A 22,940-nucleotide genomic window follows, 5' to 3' on the forward strand; every position below is an offset into this window, starting at 1 on the left:
CAAAGGTAAGTGTAGCTATCACCCCCCCATCAAAGAAGGCTGTCTTTAGAGTCAATGAAGAATATCACAGAAAACCACAGAGATCTGCAGATTGTGGGAAGCCCAGACTCCCACATCTATATCATACCTTCTGCATCTATTGCTCAGGGTACATCACAGCAGAGAGGGTGAAAAGGGTGTAAGAGCCAGAATAACAGGAAATCTGCTCTGAAACAGCTTGTGCTTTCTAGAAATGGCTGCATTAACAAGACTAGAATGATGGCACTATCAATGGACATGTTAACATGCAAGGGAGAATTTTTTTGGGGGTCCTACCCCTACACAAAGAATGACAGGGAAAAGGATACTTAGTCTCATATGGGAAGGATGAGCCCTCTAATTAGTTGTCTAATACATCTTGGTCAGAATTGAAACCATATGGACACCACTAACAAAAACAGATCTCAGATCTCAATGAGTGTATTTATGTGTGTATGAAATTCTTAATGAAAAAAGCTCAACAGTCAATGGAAGGATTGGGAGGAAAATTCCAAGCATAATATAAGGCTACTACCAAGGCCATATGGGAGGGAAAGATTTAACAAATTTAGAAAAAGATAGTAAAACTAAAACATTATTAGCCAATGGGAAGGATTTATGAGCAGATGTCTGAGAAGTGGGAGAAATAGATGATGTGGACATTTAGGATTTGAAGTCTGATGGGAGGCCAGTCGGGGGAGTAGAGGTTGTGGAGGAGAATAAGAGAGGAATTATTTAGGAACTACCATGGGAGTCCACATGAGAGAATAATGCTGAAGAGTAAAGCAGGAAGGTGGGATGGAGAGATGGAAACAAATTTACTGCAGGCATAAATCCAAAATCTGGATTCATGGATGATGGTATAGGTAATCATAGTGAGTGCCTATTTCTGGGTTATGTAAAATGGTGAAAATTGATGTGATTTGCTGAGATTGAAAACAGTGGAAGGAATTTTGTGGAAGGTAGATGTCCTGCAGTTTTATACATATTAGCCCTTGTCAGGTGTCATATCATTCTGAAATGTATATAAGAACATTTGTCTAATATGTTTAATATAAACAACATCTATAAAAAGAAACTTCTTCAAGATGATAATAATTCTAAAGAATGCACAAAGCCAGTATTTGAACTCAGTCTAGATCAGTGCAATACTCAAAAATCTAACCTTTACTAAGTTAATCCTATATGATTGCCTTTATATTTTTAACATAGAATAAAGGTGATAGTTCCATTTATGGATGATTTTTTTTCAACCATAGAAGAGTTGGGGGCACATGCTTATTGATTTGTAGGAATCGCAAAGGGTCTCTCTACTCCCACTCAGTGTCCAACATCAACACAGCAGGGCAGGAGCTAAGAAACATGTCCTGAAGAACAAGACTTCCTGTTTTGTTGACTGAAGTTTCTGGAAAATACAGAACATACTTCCCTGCTTCAGTATGTCCACTGTCAAAATCTTAATCTTTAGTCCAAGAATTAGCTTGCCTTACATAATTGAATGGCATGAAATTTCATCTTCCTCAAATGTATATAAAACATTAGTTTCTAATAGAACTCTTCCCAGATAATGTGATTTCTTCTCTAAAAATATGTACTATTCCTTTCACTATTATTTTTATTATTGACTTGAGTATTTCATGACATGTTCGGTTTCAAGCATGTTTTATCAAGTATTAACAGATATGTAATATATAAAAATAATATTTTTCAGTTTCATTTTCTACTGTGCCCACAACACCTAGACCCAGGCCTTATTTAAGAACCACAAGTACAATCTCAAAAATATGAAAATCTAGGCATTTATAACTATATAAACTATACATTAAATATTAAAGCATTAATGGGGAATTCTATGGCTGGACAAAATTAGATATTATTAGTATCTGGGAACACAATTTTTAAATAGAAGAATTACTAAAGTTACAACAAAATATCATAGGTTGATTAAATTAGCTATTCACCACAAACTCCAAGGGACTTCTGGCTTGAGTATTGTAGAAAAGCCCTGTCTATCTCCCTCCATGTGAAATAGGACTTCACCATACAGAACATTTTGCTGCCTCAAAGGATTCTGTACTTTACTTTTCAGATAGTTGTGATTTCATTAATTTATAAATTTTAATCTTATTCTCAAGAGAACATTTATTTCCCTTTAGTATTTTCATTTAATGTAGAGTCTCTACGTCAGCATACAAAGCACCAGCTTCATTTATAATCTTATGGCTTAGTCAATCTGTCCTCCTCTGAGAATGCTATAAAAATGCATTTGTCTATAAAATCCACTGAGTCCCTGTATTTCAAATCAAGTTCCATATGTGTTCTAATATAGCATCTGCCTAGAGATGATTGAACAATGTATAAGACATTGGCTAGATAACCTATTCGATCTCTAGCTGAACAACTTTGAATCTGAATATGAAAGAATGACATACCAAAACAGGAGTGAAGGGAAGAATTACGGAACACAGAGCTACCCAAGTCCTCGGCTTTCTAAGGACCAGTGCTTCAGCCTTTGTGGGTCTCTAGTTTTGTATCCACTCCCTATAGAGCCGCTTCAGAAGATGTTTCTAAAAGCCAACGTGGCCAGTCAAAGGACTGGAAAGAGACAGGAATAATACTCTCAATTACATCATCCCTTTTATAGTTTGGTGTTTATTATTTATTCTTTCATTCATTTTGAGATAGCATTTCACTATGTAGACCCGGCTGGCCTGAAACTGTATGTAGACAAAGCTGACTGTAAACTCAAAGAGATCCTACATCTTAGCCACCAGAATGAGGGATTAAGGACTTTGATTACTATGCCTTTCATTACTATGTTTTGTTTCTAGAATTTTCTGTCTTAGTATATTTTATTCTAGTTGCCACATATTTGAAAAATATAATTAACTATATTTAACTAAGCTGCAAAAATAGTAAGCAGTAAAAATTTGTGATAAATAGTACATCATTTTGCTGTTTGTTTCGGTTTGGTTTTTGTATTTTTTTCCTCTAAAAGAAAACTTTTTAGTTATATCACTTGGTATACTTTTCTTAAAATAGTGATTATTAAAATTTTTTGATTCTCACTTTCTCCTGTATTTGGAAGTAGAAGTAGTTGTTTTATATGTCAAATCTAATATACATATAACTGCATATGTATGTGATTATAATAATATATGTCAAATATGTCCTGTTATTTCTCTGAAGCCCCTGCTTAATTTTCAGGTAACTGACACACCTACCTAGGACTTGACCCTGGGGTGTGGCTGAGAGGAAGCCCCTTAAGACTGGAGGTGTGTATGTGTTTGCCCCTTCTGGATACCTCTGGTCCTGGAAGCTGGATGGGAGGCCAAGCCAGAGTTCTCTGCTGGATGGTTCCTCATCTCTCCTGTATCCTGTAACCAACCCCTATTAGCTCTAAGTTATCCCAGAAATAAACCCCTCTTGATTACCAGATAAATTATGTGGAATTGCCTAGTTAAATACAGTTATACACTCTTCCTAGATACTACCTGAGCCTTAAATGGAAGAAGATTAATATGGATGATTTATTTATCCGTAGCTGAGCACTCGCTCACTTATACATGACATTTTGCCCAGATACAAATTCACTGCTACCCGCTGCATAGAGAAGCTTCTCCGACCAAAGATAAGAACAACACAAATCTAAATGCAAAAACATAAATATTTAGAAGGCAGTTGACTGAATGACCATTAAACATAACAAAAGCAGTAAGCTCCTTTCTAGGTCCTATTATCTTCTCAGTCTTGGACTTTTGACTAGGAGCATTGAGCAGGCTTAATATCCAATTGGAAAGTGGTTGATTACCTCATTAACCATAATGTCACCATTATACCACTTGGCGCTACCAGATGGGTTGGTTTTATAGAATGCAGAATTTCGAGCTTGGTATGATCAATGATGTGCTTTCTTCCTGAGAAGACTGCATTGAATATTCAGGTACTATGTAAGAAAGCAGGAAGGAAGTTCCCTGATAGTTGAGTTTGATTTCTTTATGTCCTGCATCCCAACATGAATGTTTCTTCAGCAGTAGAGTATTGCATAGTTATGCTGGCAGTCAAGAACAACAGATTTGTTTGTGTTCTCTCTAGTACTGCTGATGGTTCCTAACTAACAACTCTCTGGATGTATGCACTACCTGACACTGAGGTTTTCTATTATAAGCCATGTCTTCTGAAAGCAGCACTGTCCATCCATGGTCGTTACTTCTGCCCAAACTCCTTTTTAATGTATATTATGATTTTAATTACCTTATAAGTGGGTGGATTTCCACAATGCTTCATCAACCATGCTTATTTTTACCTACCCCATCACTCTGCTTCTTCCTCACTTAAGCCTTTTACTCAGAGTACTAACCCTATTCATGCCATTTATGATCCACCACCTCTTCTGATTATATTTTTACTTTGGTTACTAGTAGATCATAGGCCCATGAATAGCTTTTTCATATGTCATTTTGCTTAAGACTTCCCCCACCCCTCATTTTTCTATTTCTCACCCCTTCCATATTTGAATCTTTGCTCCAGTACCTTTTCCATAATTATAATGCGCTAATATTTGAAAGACATTATTCTAGTGGAAAGATTACATGTTATCACTATTAGAAAATGGAGCAATACAAAGATACCATAGTTTGATGCAATAACTTTTTGATGCTATGGTCATGCATGCTGTACATGTGTGTGCCTTTTCCATCACAGTCTAGGTGACTGGACTCTTACACAGATATGTATATCACAATCATCATTACACAACAATCCAGTGTTTGTGTTGATAGGGCTTCATGAGCTCCATTCTTTATCTCATTGACTGATTATGAAACAAAGCATGGAATGAAATGCAAAAATGTGATAAAAATATTTATTCTATAAATTATTTACTTTAAAATTTTAATATTATATTCTTGCATTTGAAATCCATAGATCATCATTTCTGTTCAAATATTCTCTTGCATATGTGTGTTGGTTTTGTATGTGCAGTGTTTGTATAAGAAAGGATTTACAAGAAGGTATTTTTTAAACATTAATGAAATTTTCAAAAGTTAATTGATGTGGTCATTGTTTATATTCTGGAGAGCATTTTTTTAATTAATTATTTTTTTCCAGCCTGATCAGTTTCTCTTCCCTCCTCTCTTCCCAGTCCCTCCTCCCAACCTGTCTGATTTCCCACCCCCATCCACTCTTCCTCCTTTCTCTTCAGAAAAGGGCAGGCATCCCATGTATATGAGCCAACCATGGCATATCAAGCAGCAGTAAGATTAGGCATCTCCTCTCCTATTAAAGCTGGAAGAAGCAACCCAGTAGGCGGAAGGGGTCCCAAAAGCAAGTAACAGAGTCAGAGACAGTCCCTGCTCCCACTGCTAGGAGTCCCACAAGAAGACTAAGCGACACAACTGTGCATAACATAAATGTAGAGTGCCCAGGTCAGTCCCATGCAAGCCCTCTGGTTGGCAGTTCAGTCTCTGTAAGCCCCTATGAGCCTAGGTTAGCTGATTCTGTGGGTTTCCTTGTGGTGTTCTTGGCTCCTCTGGCTCTCATAATCCTTCCTCCCTGTCTTCCACAGGGGGAGACTCCAAAGGTCTTCCTAATGTTTGGCCATGGGTCTCTGCATCTGTTTCTGGGGAGTATTTTAAACATACTTTTTAACTGAGGCAGTCACTGCCTGCGTGTATTATAACCATCTACTATTCAAAACCAGGCTTGAGATTTCACTGTTTCTCCATAACAGTTTGGTAAGAACAGGATTTGGCTGCAGTCTCCAGCACTCCATATGTTTGATTTAGAATGTTTTCCCTGTTGTCACTATTTTTTCACAGATGCAGAGATGAAAGGCAAAGTGGATTAAGCTGCCATAAAATACTAAGCTGTATTTTACAACAACTGCACAGTGACTACCAATGGATTTCTGCTAGAAGCTGCCGTGGCCAAGCCTTTTCTTTTCACTTTTCTATCTATGAAGGGCAGAGGGAAAGAGCTGGAAACAACTTAAGACACCATGGAGGTCTTCATCTATCTTTAAAGAAAGCTAAATTTAACCCTCACTTAAAAAGAGAGTGAGTTTATCTTTTGCATTGAGGACCACAACAGCAAAAGTTAAAATTCCATTATAAATATCTTTAATTTATCTTGATATCTACTGATCAGTATGCTAGATACATACGAGGGATGTAAGCCAAAGTCCTTGCCCTTAACATTTCATAACAGATCTAAAGCATACTTAATTAAGAGTAACATATGCCACGTCCTTTACTTGTTAAAGACAGCCTCATCATACTGCTGTGAGATAAGTATTATTCTTATACCTATTTTATAGAAGACAAAATTGATTTCCCCAAAGATATATATCCAAGTGTGCAACATAGGCCTTATATCAAAGAAATTCTAAAGCCCAGGCTCATTTATTAATACCACATCACCACTTAATTGTTTCTATCACTTTCTGATTTTACAAAGGATCTTTGAGCAGTGATCTGACCTGAAAAGACACACAAGCCATCAGCAAGCTTAAGGTGTATCTAATTCTCTCATCATTATTTCTGCAGGGATACAGATTCATGATTGTTAAAACATATGAAAAAACTGAATAAACATACTACTCATACTAGACTATCCCCTAAAACCATGGAAGGCATTGCTAGTCAACATTAGCTCACTTAAAATTTAGCACTGAATTATTTACTCACAAAGATCTGATTATCAAAACTTCAGTTAACACATAGAATTAAGACTGCTTTGCTGTGGGATAATGCACTTGTAAACTGACTTAATAAAACACTGATTGGTCAGTAGCCAGGCAGGAAGTATAGGTGGGGCGAGCAACTACAAGAATTCTGGGAAGAGGAAGGCTGAGTCAGGAGTCGCCAGCCAGACATAGAGGAGGCAAAATGACAAAGCAGAACTGAGAAAAGGTACTAAGCCACATAGCTAAACATAAATAAGAATTATGGGTTAAATTAAGTGTAAGAGCTAGTCAGTAATAAGCCTGAGCTAATGGCTGAGCTGTTACAATTAATACAAGCCTCTGTGTGTTTACTTGGGGGAAGCAGATGAGAGAGATTTGTCCCGACTGCTGGCCAGCTGGGACACAGGACCACTTCCAACTACACTGCTTGATATTGTATCATCTACCCTAAGTGTCATTTCTCCATCCTCACAGATGTACTTTATACAGTATACAAACTTAGTTAAGCGTTTTTGTATCATATAAATACCTTTATATAGCATCTATATTCATTCTCAAACAATCAAATTATTTACTTGATTGTAGAAGAAAATTGTAACAGTTTCTTGAAATGAAGTCTTAATGAAATTTCAAGGTCTATAGGTATAAACAATGTTCTCCAACATTTGTCTTAATGTAAATAAAGCCAAGCAAGGTAGAGAAAAGTCAGGCCCCACCGCAATGAGTCACAACTGGCAGCTTTTAGAGTCAGGCCCCTTGACAGCGAGCCCTGAGTGGCAGCTTCTGGAGTGGAAGCACTGAATAGTCACCACTGTACTCAGGTGATTTCATAAGTAGATACTAGTATCTACTTATGGAACAGGTGTGGCTTAATTGAAAAACAATTAGGTATAAAAATATCACTTTAAGTGAAATGATTCTAATTTAGAGACTCTCATTGCTCAGGATGACAGGATGTACAAGCCTTTGGGGGCCTCCATTTCTGTACCTTAGCATTTTTAAGGTATACACAAAGGGAATTTTCAGACAATACATTTACTTTAAAAGAGAGAGAAAAAGATTTCTCCAGATTTTTTGAAATATTATTTTAAAAACATAAACAAAGGGGAAAATACAAAGATGTACTTCATATCAGGAACACAAGGAGACAATCTTAAAGTTTGCAGCTGCTTAAACATTGGTTCATAAATTCTGAATATATATAAATATATATATATATGTATATATATATATTCAAGGATACTCTTAAAATTCTTAAACCTTATGCCATTAAACAATAGACTTATCCCTACTCTCAGACACTGTATCTAAATCTCATCCTCCACTGGCCTTTTGTAGCCACATGTCACTGGTATCTCCCCATATCACAGAGCTAACAGGAGCAGAGCAATTATCCTGGCCACCCTCATCCTCTTAGGTTTAGAGTCTCATCTTTTATCCAGATCAGACTATATTCATTGTTCGCTTTCCACCTCATCTTATACTTTTGCACTCGTTAGACTTGTCCAATTTATGTAGCCACTGAGCACATGCAAGGTGACCAGTATGCATCAGGAATCTCTAAGTATAAGATATATATTGCATATCAAATACTTCCTATGAAAACAGGAACTTAGGGACTCTGTGTTGTTTTCCATGTTGAAACAACATTTTGTATATAACAAATATATACCAAAATCCATTGCTAAAGTTATTTTCATCCTTATTGATTTTTTAAAATATGAAAATGAAAACGTTTAAAACTCCAGAAACAGTCCATGTTATAGTTCTTTGGACACAATTTCTCTAGTAAACTTTCAGCCACATTTGTTGATGAACTTTTGTTTCAAAATAATACTCATATTGTTACTTATCTTATGGTGTATACATAAACAAGTGACTAAATTATCAGACCTTCTCCATGCCAAGAAGAACTTAGAAAGTCAAAACTCTAGCTGTACTGATAGAAGCAAAGGGAGAAAAATATATATCTTCTTTTGTCTTGTAGAACAGTGACTGAGAAAAATACATAGTAAATTCCTCAGAGAAATATCTTGGCAGTATCAGCACTATGGTGCCATTGAAAGATGAATCCAAAGTAAGAAAAAAAATTATTGTTTCCTCCTGTTACAATAAATTACTTGTACCAGCATTTGTGAGTTACTCTGGCATTCAGTTTCCATATCTTGTGCACAGACAAACAATTGTGCTACTTCTTATTTATGTTCTCTGTATTGTGCTGGGGCCATCACCTTCTTTTTCATGTCTTTGGATGGGGAAATTATCAGTCCATCGTGGAGAAAATCAGACTCCTCCAAAAGTTCCAGTGTTCTGTCTTTGCAGAAAGTTTAATGATTAAGATTTAAGTTCTTTCAGTCTCCTCATAGAGCATGGCTTTGTTTCATACCTGACTTCCTTTGTATTATTCCAATCAAGTGATTTGCACATTTCAGATTCTACCTGTGAATTTCAATGGCCTTTTGGATTTCAAAAACTGGTCTACCAGAAGATTCCATGAGAGATTCTAAATGATGGAGGCAGCCTATAGTCCTACCCAGCTATGATACCTATGAACCACATCAATAACTAGCATAGCATAATAACTCTGAGAGTGCAGTCATATTCATGCATACTTTGGTGGTAACAAACAGCTCTCTAATTGGACTTCATACTTGAAAACAAGAGTGAAACTAAACTGTGTCTGGTACTGGAAACCCAGAACTATTCAGTACTAGTAAAGTCATGGTTATTGGACTAATATAATAAACCAGAATAACCACTAAAGACAATCTATATCTGTCTTTATACCCACAGATAAGTGTCATGCTCACTCCTCATCATAGAGACTTCTCTTTATAACAGACAGAAACTACTACAGAAAAATGCAACTAATAAAAAATGCAGAATTGTGGAGCCCAGTACCAACAGATATATCTACAAAACATTCATACACATAAAGCTCAGAAAACATTGCAGAAGATGGGGTGGAAAATTCTAAGATCTGAGAGTTCACTGTAAGAGTGTGTCTTCTAGTAATATCAGAAGTTAAACCCATAAGTCTCACCAATATAACTGCCCAAATGTGAGCCAAACAAAGATACCAATAGACATATCAAAGTTCATGGAAGAAAACTCAAGAGTCCTCAACCCTACACTAAGAACTATAGGCAACTGAGGACAGCTAGAAGCAGAAGAGGTGGTCTTCCCCAGGGAAGAGCATACCAATTAGATGTCCAGTGCCAAACAATCAAGTCTGAAATCATAACACAAGTAATAGTATATGGATTGAGCAAATATGTCTAAGAATGTATGTGTATACATTTATGCATGTATACATGTAATAACAATTAGTGAAAAGAGGGACCATTAATTTGAAGGAGAGTGGGAAGGAGTGTACTGGAGTGTTTGGAGGGAGGAAGAAGGAGAAATGTTGTAACCATATTACAATCTCAAAAAGAAATGATCCAACTTTTGTTACTTAGGTGATGAAAAAAGTTTTGATCTGATGCCCAAGTTAAATAATATGGGAGTGATTTTTACTTGAAGGCAGATGTTTTTCTTTAGAACTAAGTTTGATGATAATTTTAACTGCCATGAATATAAAGTCAATACTCATTTTAGAAGAACAAATAAAATTGGTTTTTCATTAAATTTGAATGGCTTGTAAAGGTCTGATATGAACTCCTGTGTGCAGTCTTTCAACTTGTGTCTGCACACTAGAACAATGTGGTATCCTGTATATATTTCACAAGCTGTAGATTTTAATTGTGTTATAGTGCCTCATTTTCCTGAAATATTACATTCCTAAGCATATATCTCACATGGAAAATTATAATAAAGTTGTCATGACTCAGCTACTAGTCAACAAAGATACTATGGGAACATATTCTTGTATGGAGCATTACAAAAGATGTATGATTTCCATTAAACTAAACCACTTTCTTCTAAGCATTTAAACTGGAGCTCTCCATTAGTTCATCTATGTTTTATTAATCAAGTCTAATGTAGGTATTGTTATAATGATGTTTGATTTTTTTAGATATTGACTTATTCCCTTTAAAATATTAAGCTACGATGCTATTAATATTTTATATTAGGAGATTTGATAGGAATAGTCATCACTCCAGTAGGCAGTAATAGAATTTGGGGGTTGCTAGTCCATTAAAAAAAGATGTATTAGAGTATAGAGGAGACCGTATAAAATTATTTTCTAGATATTTTTAATGATTATGTTTGTGAATAAGAGGTCTATTCAAGAAATCTTGAAAAAATAGTCTAAATTTCCCAGCCATTACTTTCATATCCCATACTATCATCTTTTACTTTAGAAAGATGAGAACATATACTCTGCTTCGTTCACACAAAAAACAACTGACTGATAAGCAATATTCTAATCTGTTATATTGACTGAATTGTCTAGTTTTATATAAAACTAATAAATGCAATAAAGGGAATTTGATGAAAGCATCTAAAGACCTTCCTAATACATTTCTACAAATAATCACCAATTCAGTCTTTCTTCTGTCCCTGATCTGTTTCTTGTCTTTGTGATACTGAATACCAATTTTAAGTCATTTATTTTTAACCTTTTTTATTTCTTTTCCTTCCTTCCTTCCTTCCTTCCTTCCTTCCTTCCTTCCTTCCTTCCTTCCTTCCTTCCTTCCTTCCTTCCTTCCTTCCTTTCTTTCTTTTGCTTTGTTTTGCTCGCACATCTGTGGTTACTCATTCACAGGTTTATTTGGACCTCCTGTCTTAATGTTCAAAATGAAGATATTTAACTGGGGGGATATATTATTTGGTGTGAAACAGATTAAGAAAACAAACAAAGAAAAAAGAGCCCCAGATACTTATCAAAGGAAAAAGCAAGTACTTCTCTCAGTCTTAAAGAGGAATGTGTATGTGTGCTGGAGCCATGGGGTGGAGAGAAGCATGTTTAGAAGGAGGATCAAATGGCATATTTTGAACATAAATTGTATAAACAGTCTGTAAACTGCGAGAAAAAAACACCTCATAAATGACAAGAGATTCTCTGCACCCCTCCCATTTCTCCTTCCCCAGTATTTAGACATTCCCTTTCCTAGACCCTCCTTATTCCTTGTCTCCCTCCTCAATTTCCCCCTCTCTGCTCCTGCCCACCTTCCTTCTCACCTCTCTTCCCCTCTCTCCCCATCTCTCTCGTTTTACAATGAGATTTTTTCTGCAGAAATCCTAGTTGCTTTTCTAAGATCTGTTTGAGTGAAATGTTTGTGAGCTTTCAGAAGACCAGACAGAATGTTCACACTGTAGTACAGAGGCCTTACTCAGCCAGTGAACACTCTCTCCTCAAGAGATGGGTATATCCTGGATATTAGCAGAAGGCTGATCTAGCAAGAGCTGTCTTTGTTCCTAAGTCTTAAATCCTGTGACTTGTGCAAACTGAGACTTCTGGACCCTGCCCTGTCACTTCTCTACTTCATTCAAGCTGTCCTGCTACAAACACTTTTCAGTGTTTTTCAGAGTTTCATTGCAATCACATTTGAAATTTGTTGCATGATGAGGACGAAGATATTTAAAAAAAGTCTTTAGGACCACTGAGTCTGTCCAGTTAACAGCAGCAACAGCAGAGGAAACAAGAGGGATCCATAAGGTATTGGCCATTTAATCTCTAATTTGTTTCACTCATTGACTGAAGACATCAGGTCAGAGTGAAATATGATAAACATATTTTTCTTTTAAGAAAAACAGAAAATAAGAGGTGAAGCTAGATGCTTTAAAATTTTGCCTTTAGTCTAGGGACTATTAAGCTGACAGCTCTTATCTATAATAAAAATTCATTTTTTTTCAAATAAGTTTCTCAAAATGGATAGCCCACCATCATCTGAAAATTATCTTGTCCCAAACAGAGCCTGTCATTTTCTTCTGAACTGTTCTCCTTAACGATAATTGTTGCTCTAGGCCCTTAGTGGAAAAATGTCATGGTCTTCTTCCAAGCAACCTTGAACTTAGTCAAAAAAGACTCTTGCATTGAGACATAGATTTTTAACAAATTCTGGATAGACCTCATTCCCTCTATCTCTCTCTGTCTTTATATCTGTCTCTCTTCCCTCTCACTATAGAAATTAGAGGCAAGCCCTGTAACTTTGTGTCTGGAATTCAGCCCTTGTGCAAACTGAGCTGCACTGCTAATTTTTCTTTTTTATCTGGAGACTTGCAAGATTCATGAAAACTCATCTTGGATTCTGCGTCTTGGCATAGAAGGGAGATATTTATGAATCACTAGAAAGAAAAAAGATTATATCACTATTAATTTCAGAGGGACTTTATTTTGAAGAAGATAATAAAATTTAAGTTGTTGACATGCTTAAATTAAAATATGAATTTATGAACTTTACAAATCCTTCTGCTTAGTATGACTACAGTGAATGGTTGTAATAATGTAATATCATTTCTCATTAGTGCATAGCATCTATTCTCTTGTGCTGTTTTGTTCTGATTTGTAGATCTAGAAGAAGGTATTCAAGAATCAGGTTTGGATGGTCAAATGTGCCCAACATTTAAATTGTTTTTCAAATTTTAACAAATAACATAGCCTATTTTCTTACACACACACACACACACACACAAAGTTTTTTTTTTATTTTCTATTTCTCCAGTAGATAGTAAAATGTTTTTAGTTTCCTTACCAGTCTAGATATTTTTATACATTTAGAAATCTGTAAGTAGTGCACATTATATACAGAGTTCCTTATTTGGATTTTTAAAAGGTTTATTTTTGAGTTTTCTTCTCTATATGCAATCCTTTATATGTATATTTTCAGTGAAGACCTGACAACTGAATCAAGTTCAGTTATAAGCTTTATAAAAAATAAAAGCATATTTTTTAAAAAAATAAAAGTAATTAATATTGTATTTCCACTGATTACTCATTTGAAGCTTAAGAACATTTAGTGATACTAATAATTCACATTGTTTTGTTTATGACGTATGATAGCAACAATAACAATGGCAACTAAGTTGGACACTGGATGCTCAAAATGCATTTACAATTATTATATTCCTTATAATTTTCACTTTTCAATTTACTAATAAAAATTTTTGATTATTTTTCCCTGGATAATGTTTCATTAGCTGAAAAATAAATTGCTTTCATAAAGTTACCATTTTGATGCAAAGATATTACACTGTGTAGAATTACAATTAAATTTTAGTTTGTAATCCCTTATGAAATCATTGTTATTATGAAATAATTCTTAAAAGACAGTAGTAGTTATTAAACTCAAAATCACTGATAATTTGCAAAAATCATAGACCAATAACTATGGTTACTCTGTCATTATAAAGCCATACTTTTCAAGAAAGGTGAATAAGGTATATTTGATAAAGGATGATAGTTTTATTTCTAACTTCATATTATGTTGGTAATTACACCAGGACCTTGAAATGATCAGGGACAGCCTGGTCTTCAAAATCCCCCTTTACTTCCTTACCTCCAACATCCAATCCCTCATTTTATCCTGGGAATCAGCTTTGCATGGTTCTTGATTCCCTTCCATTCTTGGTCTTTCTCTTTTTTATGATCCTGCAGATTTAAGCCACACGATCAAAGCAGTCTTCTGTTTTCAGTTTCTCTGTTCTCCTCCTTGAATCTGATTTTCACATCTCAAAAAAAGTAATTTCTCACTGGACGGCAGTGGTGCATGCCTTTAATCCCAGCACTCAGGAGGCAAAGCCAGGTGGATCTCTGTGAGTTCAAGACCAGCCTGGCCTACAGAGTGAGATTCAGGACGGGCACCAAAACTACACAGAGAAACCCTGTCTTGAAAAACAAAAAAACAAAGCAAAACAAAACAAAAAAACAACAAAAAAGTAATTTCTCAGTATATCATTCAAATTAATGTCAACTACCCTGCTTTAAATTTTCAAAGAATAAAGAGAGTAAAAGAAGATCTTAAGCGGTGGGAATTAGTAGAACACTGTAATATGAAAGAAGGAAGGGATAATTGTAGTGTGGGAGTTCTAAGTAGAGAGAGAAATGGGATGGTAGGGCAGAAGGGCAGGTTGAAGGAGAGATAAATAACAGTGAGGATGCTTGAAAAACACACAGGAAAGCCTACTGTTTCATAAGTCTCATACTGTTTCATAAGACACACACACACACACACACACACACACACACACACACACAAATGGAGTTATCATACACAGGACATAATGTTCATTCCAGAAGTCATAGGTTGCAAAATGAAAATGCCTCCCTTATAGTTGTTGGTCATAGGTTTCCCAAAGATTCCCAAAATAATCCAGTTACCATGACTCCTGGTTGTCCACAAGAACCTGATAATAAGACCAGATTGCTGAAGATACTATGGGTATTGGCCATAAAACACAGAGAAATTGAGTTGGTAGTGATCAGGAAGCTTTCTCCTTGTTGGCTAGATTTCATACTATTAAAAGGTATTATGTTGCCGGGCAGTGGTGGCGCACGCCTTTAATCCCAGCACTCGGGAGGCAGAGCCAGGCGGATCTCTGTGAGTTCGAGGCCAGCCTGGGCTACCAAGTGAGTCCCAGGAAAGGCACAAAGCTACACAGAGAAACCCTGTCTCGAAAAAAAAAAGGTATTATGCAGGCTGCTGGGAGAAGTTTCTCCAAAGACTTATCCATTTTGAACCCAGTGAACTACAATAATGAATGGTGTAGTTACATATGCCCATGAGTGCAACAGTGGCACAGATTTTATAGATGTAACCAACCCCTTTCCGAGTGCATTTAAAATCTGCTCTGCAGTAGAAAATGCATGCCTGATGGTAAAAATCTGGCCATGAGCCTGTGAAGAGCTCAGAGATCCCAGTATTAAAGCTAATACTATTATTCTACTAAACAGAGTTTTAAACTACTCTCCAAATTTATATCTGTCCTTCTATACATTAATGACACTCTCAGATATCATCAGAGAAGATTCTTTATGCAGTGGATTGTAGTTAACACAGAAACTTACAACTGGTCAAAGTACAGAGAATACATGTCAGGGGAGTTCTCAGGAAACACAGGACAACTATATCACATCCCCTCTTCCACAGGCCCAGGAACCATCATGAAAGAGGGGGGGAAGGATAGAAAGAGTTTAAGAATCTGAGGTTGAGGAGGATCAGAGAACAACAATATCTTCTGGACAGGAGAGGACCATCATCCTCATGAACTCATGAAAGCTGTGGTTGCCTGAAGATTAAGCAAATTAATACTTTAGCATGTGGGAAGCAGTTCAAAATCTCCCCAACCCTAACTGAATAGCTATGGACAGTTTATGGTTTCTAGGTGAATTTTCTATTGCTGTGATGAGACACCATGGCCAAGGCAACTCTTATAAAAAGAAAATATTTAATTGGGGGCTCACTTACAGTTTTAGAGGCTTAGTCCATTATCATCAGGGCAGCAGGTAGATATGGTGCTAGAGAAGTAGCTGAGAGCTACATCCTGATCTGCAAGCAGAAAGAGATATACTGGGCCCCTTGTGGGCTTTGGAAACCTCAAAGGTCACCCTCAGTGACACACTTGCTCCAACAAGGCTACATGTCCTAATCCTTCTGATCCTTTCATATAGTTCCACTCCATGGTGACTAAGTATTCAAATATGAGTCTATGGTAGCCATTCTTATTCAAACCCCACAGGGAGGAGAGCCAATTTTCTTTCAAGGTGACAATCCTAATAGGTTGATGAAACTCTAGTGGATAACCTCACAATGATGACACTGGAGTGAATAGGATATTTTAAAAAATAAAAAAGGACAAGAAGTTGGAGAGTTAGGGAAGTTGAGGTGGACCTTGGGAGAAGTAGAAAAAGGAATTAGGGTAAATATGATCTAAACATATGAATGGTATGAAATTCTTAATGACTTAATACAAATGTGTTTAAATGACTAAAATAAAATATTTAAATACATGAAGAACCACAAATGACATATTACACCATTCAAGGGCATTGTATAACTTTAATTATTGGTCTATGGTAATTTTCCAACATAGATGATTCCCAACCATGTTATATTTTTAAAATTTTGGCTTTGTTTTTGGAGCAGTTGTAAGTTCATAGAAAAGTTTAGTGGCAAATTTTTATAAAAATGTGATGAATAGATATCACATATTCATAGGCATATTGTGCACTATCAATGGGACATTCATAATGGTCAAGAAACCTGTGCTGACATTGTATGTTCAGCTAAAGGATCTAGTTCACATTAGGGTCTATTTTTGGTGGTCTTAATCTGAGGGTTTTCACAAACACATAATAACATGCACTAATTATAGTAGTATCATGAAAGCTGTTTTCATTGCCCTAAAAGTCTCTCTGTGCACCTCTTATTTTACTCATTCCTTATGTATCTCACTTTCAGCAGATGCAATTTTTAACATATCTATATGTATTTGCCTTTTACAGGATGTTATATAGCTGGATCATAAATGTAGCCTTTTCATATTGGTCTCTTTCATTCAATGATGTATATTTGAGGTTCTTAAATAACTTTTGTAACTTCAAGTCTCTTTAACTTTTTATTTTTTGAGATTTATTTTTATTATATTTAATGTATGTGCACATGAGTGCAAGTGCTCCATGGAGGTCAAAGGGATTGAATCCCCCTGTAATTAGGTTACAATCATTTGTGAAGTACCCTAAGATGGTGGGTGCCAAATTCAGTGATCTGGGAGAGCAGTAAACACTTAGAAACAGGGTCATCTATCCAGCCATTTTTCTCTATTTTAAATATCTATCTATCTGTCTGTCTGTCTGTCTATCTATCTATCCATTATGTGTGTGGGTGCCATACTGTGTATGGAGCTCATCAGTCTCCTCCTTACCTTATATAGGTCCCAGGAATTGAATTCAGGTTGTCAGCCTTGCAGGCAGATGCTTTTACCCATTAAGGCCACTCTCCAAGTTCCTCAAGTTTTAAAAAGTACTGAATTACGTACGTACTATTGTCTGGATGTTATTACTTAAAGACATCTTGCTTGTTATGGTTTTAGAAGTTATGAATGGAACATTTGCAGTCATTTGTGCATAGGTTTTGTGTGGACACAAGTGTTCTGTTCTTTTAAATAAATGTCAACAAGTGTGAGTCCTGGATTGTATAGTAAGAATATGTTCAGTTTCATAAGAAACCACAAAGGTTTCCCAAATCACGGTACTATGTTGCATCTCCATCAGCACAGGATAAGTATTTTTTTTTCTTTTTAGCATTTTAAATTTTTAACTTTTTGTTTATGATATAGTGTCTCAGTAAGCAGTCTAACTCTTCCAACTGTCTTCCAACTCCATTATCTCCCTGCCTCAGCTCCCCAACTGCTATGATTTTGGGTGTGTGTTACAAAGTCAAGGTGATTTTGACCATTTCTTATGAATGAATGGTGCAATCTCTTTTTAATGAAATTCTCAGATGGAGCATTTAATCATCTTCCAATATGTTTATTTATCATGTATTTCCTCTTTGCTGAGATTCTTGCTTAGATATTTTGTAAGCTTTTAAATCAGGGTGTTTATTTTTATATTTGTTCAGTTTTATTTTTCCTTTGTAAAATAGGGTCACTAATCTTACATATATATTTCACATGTTTTCTCTCAGCATGTACTAAGGTCTGTTTTTCTATTCTCTTGTCTGTGTCTTGTCTTTTCATTCTTTTGAAATAGCAGGAGCTTTTAATTTTTGTGTATACAAATTTATCAATTGTTTCATGGTTCATGTTTTTGATGATGACATCACCAACTCAAGGATATTTGCATTTTATAGTCTTTTCTAAGAATATTGTTAGCATTTTATGCTATGGTCTGTTTCATTTTGAATTGATATTTCTCTCCCTCCCTTTTCCCTTCCTCCCTCTCTTCTCTCTGCTCCCTCTTACTTTCCCCCTTCCTTCGTATGAGTATCTAAATCTAATTGTTCCATTGTTTCTTTCATCTCCTGTATTGTTTGTTTGTTTGTCAAACCTCAGATGCCTAGATGTGTCAAGGCTTTTCTTCTGATTTATATGTTTATGTTTTTGCCATAATAACTGAGAATCTTGATAATTGGAGCCTCTTAGTTGTCTTTAGAGCAGAGTGTGTAAGTCCTATGACTTTGTTGTTTTTCTTTTTCAATATTGTGTTGACTATAATTTGTCATTCAGTACATGAATTTAAAATTAGTTTTATCCACATACACAACAAATATTTTGTTAGTAATTTATTTGTCACATTGAATTTATGGAGCATATTGTCACATTGTAGCAGTATTGTATCCACAAACATGGAATTGTCTTCCATTTATTTGCTTCCTTCTTCATGTGGCTGTTAACTCTCTCTCTGTTCTGTGGATGCACATTCTGCAGTACTGAGTTCTATTAGTAAGTTGTATCTAGAGTTTGCAGTATATACTTGCAGTCTTCATGCCCACTGTCATGTAACACTATGGGAAGTATGAACACCACAAAGCAGCTAAGGGCTCCTAATTTATTGATTGTCTCTCGTATCCATTATTCATTTCACGTATCCATAAGCAAGAACTACTGAGTGCATTGCTACGATCTCACACATATTACTATCTGTTCAACAAATTAAGAAACAGGAAATATTTTACTTCTTTTATTCTTTCTAAAACACTTTACTTGATATAGATGCAATTTTCTGAACTCTACCATTTTCTGCACATCTGAAGAACTACTGACATTTCTTACAAAGCAATTCTTTCAGGAAGAATTTCCACAACTTGGTTTTTTTCTAAGAAATTCTTTATGTCTCCTTTGCTTTTGAAGGGTAATTTCACAGGATTCAGAATTCTAGATTGGTGGTCTATTTCTCTCTATGTTTTACATATTTCAGTCCATATTCTTTTTACATAATTTCTGGGAAGACTAATACAATTCTTATCCCTGTTTCCCTATACATGAAGATTATTCCTACCCTCTAGGTTCTTTTCAGATATTTTCATTTCAAAATTTGCTTTTGTTCCATTTTTGTAGATTTAATAAGCATGTTTTTCTATTTTTAAACATTTTTGACATTGGCCTTATTATTTATTTTTGTATTTCATGAAATATGTGTTTTAGAGTGTGACTAATTTGATTTTTGTTTGTTTGTTTTTTGAGACAGGGTTTCTCTGTGTCATTTTGGTGCCTGTAGCAGGAATCTTAAAAGTTCTTATTAATAAAATCAAACCCGAGGCCAGTTATTTGGGTGAATACTGGAAGGTCAGGGAGACAGAACAAGCCACAGCTATCTCACCTCGCCGGATCCTCAGCTGGTCTTGTATTCTCAGACTAGAGGCCTCTGAGTCCTCATCCAGAATGAATCCCAGCTGAACTGCTGCTCGAAAGCCTGAACTTAACCAGCCAAATGCTTATCCAGCCAAATGCTTCTAGTTTCTGGTCTTCATGCCTTATATATCTTTCTGCTTTCTACCATCACTCCCTAGGATTAAAGGCGTGTGTCACCATGCTTGGCTGTTTCCAATGTGGCCTTGAACTCACAGAGATCCAGAGATTTCTACCTCTGAAATGCTAAGATTAAAGGCATGTGCTATCACTGCCTTACTAGTGGCTTTTCTGTTCTCTGACCCTAGATAAGCTTATTAAGGTACACAATATTTTGGGGAACATAATACCACCACAGGTGCCTGTCCTGGATCTTGCTCTGTAGCCCAGTCTTGCCTCAAACTCACAGAGATCCACCTGGCTCTGCCTCCGGAGTGCTAGGATTAAAGGCATGGACCAGCACCGCCCAGCTGAGTGTGACTAATTTTAAGGGAATTTATAGTCATGATTTCTTCAAATACTCTGTTGTGTCTCTTTATCTTCCTGTCATTCTCAAAACGTGTTTTGTAACATCTATTGTTGACCAGCAGATCTCAACTTCTGGCTTTTTACCATTCATTTCTTCAATCTTTGATTTCTTTTTTAAATTTTGAATGAGGTACTATCAAGGTTATTAAGGATTTGCTCAAGTATTAACTGGTATCCATCGCTCTGCTAACAAGTCAATGAAGGCATTTTTTCTTTTCTTCTGTAGTGTTCAGCTTTTCTTATTTCACATAACTTCTACTTCTCTTTTTGCATTTTCCCTAAGTTGTTGCTTGGTGTCTACTTTTTCCACTATAGCCTTTATTATGTTGACCACCATTACTTAAAATTCTTTTTTGTTTTACAGTTTAACATTTTGATATATTTGAACCTTGTTCTGATACTTCTTTCTTTCTTTTTTTCCTACTGACAGAATTTTTAATTGAAAAGAGATTCTTCTCTCAATACATCCGGATCACAGTTTCCCCTCCCTCCACTCTTCCCAGCTTCCCGACTCTTCCCAGCTCCCTGACCATCTCCCTCTTCCCCAGATCCACTCCTCCTCCATTTCCCTTCAGAAAAGAAGAACAGGCCCCCAACAGACAACAACCAAACAGGACAAAACAAGTTATAATAAGAAAAGGCTAAAGTCCTCATATCAAGGAGCTTTTTAACTTTTTTTTTTAATTTGTAAACTACATTTATTTATTGATTTATTTGAAAGAGAACTGCTCACATGCATGGTGTGCTTGTGAAGGCCCAAAGACAATCACTTCAATTGGTTCTCTCCTTTCTTCACATGGGTCCTAGGAAATAAACTCACACTGTTAAGGTTGGCAGCTGGTGCCTATGTGGCTCTATTTCTATGATGACTATAAACATATATCTACTCAGAGTTAAGAAAATTTAATGTTAAATTAATAATAGCAGTGCCTCACAAAAAAATGGCATTTTTGTTCAAAATTAAACTTAATGCGATTCTTGTATTGTTTTTACAATTATAACTTTTGGTAAAAACATTATTCTTGCCAAAAAAAGAGAATATTTTTTAAAGTCTTTAAGAACTGTTTTTATTGCTATAGAAACTAGCAACTCCCTGCTATTTAAAGAGACATTAATTTTTGCAATTGTATGTGACTTGAATGTGAACTTCCTAACCTTTTGGCTATTGTGATGATGTGATATGTGTCTGACTCTATTTTCAAGATTTTAGACCCTTTTGACATTAACTAATAAATACTGACAGCACCACTGTGAAGAAATGTCATGCTTGTAGTTATTTTCAACAACTGAGAAAAACAAAAGCAAAACCAAGTTTCTGATATTTCTCATTTACTTATTTTGGGAAAAAGCTGAAAGAAGTTGATGTCATCATGAACTGATTTTGCCATCCTCTGCTGCTCAGATTGCCTAATATCCAGTCACTGTATGTTTATGGAGTGACAGGTCCCCTGCAGACACTGTGATCAATACTGTGTTCCTCTGTATTACTTGAAATTGCCCTCTAACCATTTTTCCTTATTCAAAATCCAACTATTACAATTCTTTCTCTGTTGAGTTATCCTTCTACTGTTTGTTTTACTTTGAAATTTTTGAGAATATGAATAATCATAGATGATCTAAAATCTACAGAAAACTCAAAAATATTGGACCATCAGTAAAACTTTAGCTATGTACTATAAAATTTCTAAACCTATTGTATTATATAAATATTTTAATAGGGAAAATCCTTGTCACATAATTCTAAAATAAATATTAAAATTGCATGAAACCAGCAAGGGATATAAATGTGTAATTCATGAAAGAAGTAAAAATAGTTATGCATGTAAGACCAGCTACTCGGGCTTCTGTAGAGGAAGATCACAACTTTGAGTCTAGTCTAGGGAGATGAGTTCTCAAAATAAAATTTAAAGGGATATGAGTTTTAGCAAAGTGATAGAGTACTTGCATAGATCATAAGGCCCCGAGTTTCATGTGCAGTAACACACACACACACACACACACACACACACACACACACACACACACACACACATCTATAAAGCAGGGAAAAGTAAGTGATGCAATGAGAAACATATAAAATTAATAAATTTTAAGGTTTGTGTCTTAGTCACTTTTCTGTTTCTGTGATAAAATATCCTAATAAGAGTAGGGAAGCAATTTCCTTTTGGCTTACAGAATATAGGGGTTTGAATGAGAATGTCCACCAAAGGCTCAGATATTAGAATACTTGGTCCTATTTATTGGTGCTATTTTGGCATGTTTAGGAGGTGTGGCCTTTCTGGAAGAAGTCTATAACTAGGGACAGGAAGTCTGTAACTGGAGGACAGGCTTTAGGTATTTACAATCTTGTTTTATGTTCAGTTGATTCTTTCTCCACTTTATGTTTGCATTTGAAGATGTGAAGCCTTAGGTTCTTTCCTGTGTGTGTTGCTATGCTTGCTGCTTGCTATAATACTTCCGTGTCATGATAGAC

Source organism: Peromyscus leucopus, chromosome 10 (assembly GCF_004664715.2).
Source record: "Peromyscus leucopus breed LL Stock chromosome 10, UCI_PerLeu_2.1, whole genome shotgun sequence".
Classification (NCBI taxonomy): Eukaryota; Metazoa; Chordata; class Mammalia; order Rodentia; family Cricetidae; genus Peromyscus; species Peromyscus leucopus.